The following is a 5,335-nucleotide window of genomic DNA, read 5'->3' as shown; positions in this document are numbered from 1 at the left end:
TTTCCTGATGAATCTGTCAATGTTTCATTTCAGTAAGATGTTACCTTCAGTTTTTCTTTGGGTTTGTTTGGGTTTTTCCAACTATAAAACTAAAACACTGCTAACTCAGTGATTATTGCACCAGTAAATGTTAACTTTTTATTCCAGTTTCGAATGAGAAGGGATTAAGGAATTCCAGCATTCACCTACAGAATGGAACTGCTGTTTTCTAAATAGCTCTAATCAGCCACCAAGGACACTGTCCCATTTTCTGCCACCATGAACCATGCAGGTGTTATTTCAGATTTATATGATAATACAGATTTATTTCTTGTATGAAAGGTCTATGGGATCATTCATTCCAGAAACTTATGTAATGTCTTATGTTCAATTCTAGAGCAATCAGGGGAGTTAGCTCAGTAGTTCATTGTTATTTTTCTGCTCTTTGGTGCACAGAGTGTATCTCCTGTGTATTGAGCAGCTCCAGCAGGGTGTTCAACATCAACAGACCTTACCAAGGTCCATATGTGGTCACAGATTTTAAATACTGACTTTTCCTTTTTATTTTATTCTTTTAAAGTTGAAGCTAAATTCAATAAATTTTTATCTACATTATCATCTATTCAGGAATCAGCCTGAAGCCAAACTAAATTTTCTTCATAGTATGAGTGAAAAAATGGTTTGTTCTCCAGCTCAGCACAGATCACTCAGCATTGATCCCTTGTGTTAAAGCCTCTGCTCCTCATTATCAATACAGAAATCCCAATAAGAATGAAAAATACTTTCCTTTTCCTCTTCATCCTCACAGTTCACTCAAGATGCTGCCTGTGCTTTGAAAACACAGTGTCACTCAATCCTATCATTAAAACCAATTAAAATTCTTTCATAGGGAAACCAGCTTTGGGTTGGGTTTGTTTTGGTTTTTGTTAGTTTTTTTTTTTTTCAGTCTGCTATTATAAATAATAGCAAGGAAAAATAACGTTTTTAATTTGTGCAAATGCCTTGACAAAGTTGTCCTTCATCCTTGTGTAAATATTTCTCCTGTAACACTGCCAAGGAATGGCCTTGAGTGTCTGCAACCAAAAAAAAAAAATTCAGACCTGCTCCTATCTGAGCCCATGAGACCTGTGTGTAACCCATGTTTGTGCCTGGTGTTCCAGCCCTTCAAAAATTGCCTCTGAGCCTCTCCTGACTGGGAGCCCAGGCTGCTGTTCCCTGACTTCTGTGCAGCATTTCAGGAATAGCCATGGCAAGCTTTGCAAGGAAAAACACTTCTATTAGACAAACTGAAAAAGCTGGAGGGAAAGGCCAAGGTCTCCAACAAGGAATTCCTTTCCAAACATTTAGACTTGCATGCCTGGACGCTTATCTGTCCTTTCAGAGCAATCCAATAAAAGATAAACTTTCTCCTCCTAAAAGCCTTTACTCCACTAAAACCCTAGACCATCGTGGCTGAAATTCCATGGCCAGCTCCAGAGATGCTGATGGAGATAAGGAGAAGGGAATCTGTTTATCTAAAGAGATTTGTACAGAATGCACAGAAATGGCACAGCCCTCTTGCATAATCTGGCTGTGCTCCTCACTGCAGTTCAGTGGGGAAGGGAGGGCAGCTCCAGTCAGAAGTGGTGTTTGTAGGATGTGCCTCAGCTCCCCATTGAATATCTCTGTCTCCCATACCTCATTTGATAGGAAAAGCTGCCCCTCAGGCACAAGGTTTCCCCCAGAGCCTCCGGAAACTGGAGGGTTCCACTAACTCTCATGGACAGTGATGAGAGAATAAAGCCAAGTTTCCAGGAGCACAGGCTGGAGCTTGCAAACCTGCAGGCGTTTTATGGTGCTGATGCCAGCACCATGAGCTACCAGATTTGGAGACAAAAATTACAATTACAATTTCAAGTACACTGAAATGGAATTCAATTATAAAACCCCACAGGATGAGCTTCTTGATTTTGGTGAAGTGTCCAGGCTAAACCTTTCAGTCCAAGATGGTGCTCACTTACATTCCAGCCAAAATTTCATGAATCCACATGTAGGGTGAAGGGCTAAAGAACCACCCACTGTTTTCCCGAATAGGAGAATCAGCTCCTCTGATGCCAGGATAAGAGAGAATGGGTGTAAACTGCCATAGGGCAGGGTTAGGTGGGATATTAGGAAGGAATTCCTCCCTGTGAGGGTGTAAGGCCCTGGCACAGGGTGCCCAGAGCAGCTGTGGCTGCCCCTGGATCCCTGGCAGTGCCCAAGGCCAGGTTGGACAGGGCTTGGAGCACCTGGGACAGTGGGAGGTGTCCCTGCCCATGGCAGGGGTGGGACTGGATGGGATTTAAGGTATTTTCCTGCCCAGACCCTCCTGGAATTTTACTGTATGATTATTCACTAATGTTAGGGCTGTTTTCAAAATTTCATTTATGTGTGTACCTTCCTCTACCAAACTCCCAACATGAGGACAGCAGTTCTCTTCACCCAGATGGTTCTATGTGTGCTCTACACAGTTCTTAGCCATTGAAGGCATTTGCTAAAAAACTAGTACAATTTTAGTAAAAAAAGATGGCAGGTTTTACATGTGGGAAAGGCCTTACTCCAAGTTATCAGTAGACATCACTGTGGCAAACCAATTGAAACAGTTAAATTACTCTGGGTTTTAAGGTCGGGAAATGGTGAAGCTGTAGCAGGAAAGCATATTTTACATAATGCAGAATCTCAGTCCTGAACCAAAGCACTGAGAATAGCCTGGAGGAGATCAGCACCTTTCATCAAGTTCCAAGAGAGTCTGGAAACATTCACATCTAAATTTGTCAACAACCCTTTAACCTTTTCTCCCTTTTCTTTCCATCTACTGTGGTCTCTCCACATGCACTTCCTTCCTGTTTATTGGGTATTTTTCCATTAATAAAATAAGAGGAGACCTCTTTGAGGATTTCCCCCAGGCTCAGCCTCTTTAGGGTCCTCTTTAGCATTCTCTCCCTGCAGGGCTGCTCAGTTCAAAGGGAAATCAGCAATCAAAAATAGGTACCTGGATGTAAAAATCTTTCTCTGCAAAATAAAGGTGGATCTACCACACCTGTGGATCACAGATAGCCTGGGAGAGGGGAAAGATATTCTTTCAGAGTGCTTTCCAAATTAAAAAAAAGAATATGAGCAATATGTTCTTGACAATTGTGTGGTATTCACTGTCTTCAAATAATTAATTTTCATTTTTAAAAAGGGCTTAATCCTCTTCAGGAATTTTTTACACCCCGAGTATATTGGTTTACAATTAGAAAATCAGAAGAAAGTGAATAGTAAAAGTTTGTCTTTCATCTTCCATCCATCCATCCATCCATCCGTCCATCCATCCATCCATCCATCCATCCATCATCCATCCATCATCCATCCTACCATCCATCCATCATCCATCCATTCATCCATCATCCATCCATCATCCATCCATCCATCCATCCATCCATCCATCCATCCATCCATACATCCATCATCCATCCATCCATCCATCCATCATCCATCCATCCATCCATCCATCCATCCATCCATCCATCCATCATCCATCCATCATCCATCCATCATCCATCCATCCATCCATCCATCCATCCATCCATCATCCAACCATCCATCCATCCATCCATCCATCATCCATCCATCCATCCATCCATCATCCATCCATCCATCATCCATCCATCCATCCATCCATCCATCCATCCATCATCCATCCATCCATCCATCCATCCATCCATCCATCCATCATCCATCCATCCATCATCCATCCATCCATCCATCATCCATCCATCATCCATCCATCCATCCATCCATCCATCCATCCATCCATCATCCATCCATCCATCATCCATCCATCCATCCATCCATCCATCCATCCATCCATCATCCATCCATCCATCCATCATCCATCCATCCATCATCCATCCATCCATCCATCCATCCATCCATCCATCCATCATCCATCCATCCATCCATCCATCCATCCATCCATGGTGACATTCCCAGGAGGGATCAGCACAGAGATCTGGAGCAGGGAAGTCCTTTCAGAGCAGCTCCTTGTCCCTGCAGCTGGTTTGGGATGCAGAAGGAATCAGCCTCTGCCTTCCCAAACAGACACTGGGAGGTGACTCCTGGGTCAGCCCGGGCTTGTTTGCAGTGGAGCAGGCTGCACCCTGTGCCAGCCTACCTATAATTAAAGACCTGGAGTTTCCTACAGATGAATTCCTAAAACATCTGTAAGCACTGTTACAGCAACCACTTAAACAGCTCAATATGAGGCGGGCGTTCTTCTTCACCGGGAGATTGCTTTTAACGACTCCGTGTACAGCAGGGTTTGCAGATAAGGCCAGGAGTGCACCCAATTATCTCTCTGCTGGCACTTGTGCTTAAACTCACATTTTCAGGCTTTTTGGTTTGCTTCGTGAGGACTTCCTCTCCTGTTAATGCTCAATTCTCCCTGCACCACTTTAAAAATTAAAGATCCAGCTCCAAGCCTGAGCTCTGGTTATCCAATTACCCTTGGAAGATGCTGTAGAGCTCAGCCCCATTTCCTTATGTCTTCCCTTTCCACTTTGGCCTGTGCTGATAGCACTCTTTAGTGAAATGAGGGGTAGATTTTGCAGGAATTTGGCCATCTGTGATATCAGTAGTGTGGCACAGGGTGTTTAGAAGGAGACTGAAGGTAATTCCTGGCCATGTCATAGCTCCTGTGTCCACAGTGCCCAGCTTTCTCCAAGACTCCCAGCAAAGCAGAGGTGTGGGGAGCTATTTGATGTGTGAAAAGCAGTCCTCACTTGGGGGATTTTTCAGCCTGGAAAAAGGAATTAAGGAACCAAATTAGGAATATCTAAAAATCTGAGCTGTTTTCCAGGGAATTTACTGTTGGCTGTTTTCATGTTCTCTTTCCTGCTTGCCTGAAGAGTCACCCATCTCCAGGTTTCACCCCAAATGAAAACACAGGAAAGATCTGTTGGATAAACGGGGAGACCCCACAAGGGTGGGAGCATCTTTGTTGTGGAAGGCCCTGCAAGGCTTGAAAGTAAAAAGCAGAACTGTGGAGGTTTACACCATACACAAAACCTTCAACTTTTCTTTTTTGTTTTTTTTTTTTTTTAGCATGGTATGCAGACAGAAAGAGAAAAGCAGCTGCCTAAATAAAGAACTGGCTTAGACAGAAAACATTTTATGAACAAGTTGTTGTCTTGCAGCAAGAGGTCAAATTTGGGTCGAGGAAGAACACACAAAGGGGCTTAAAACTCAGAGATCACAGAACCATAGAATATCCTGAGTTGGAAGGGACACACAAGGATCACCAAGTCTTGGTTCTGTGCAGGAGTGCTTGGGAGTGGAGGAGGAGAAATCAAGATAT

This window comes from Ammospiza nelsoni, chromosome 8 (assembly GCF_027579445.1).
Source record: "Ammospiza nelsoni isolate bAmmNel1 chromosome 8, bAmmNel1.pri, whole genome shotgun sequence".
NCBI classification, from domain to species: Eukaryota; Metazoa; Chordata; class Aves; order Passeriformes; family Passerellidae; genus Ammospiza; species Ammospiza nelsoni.
This window is presented reverse-complemented; position numbering follows the sequence as displayed.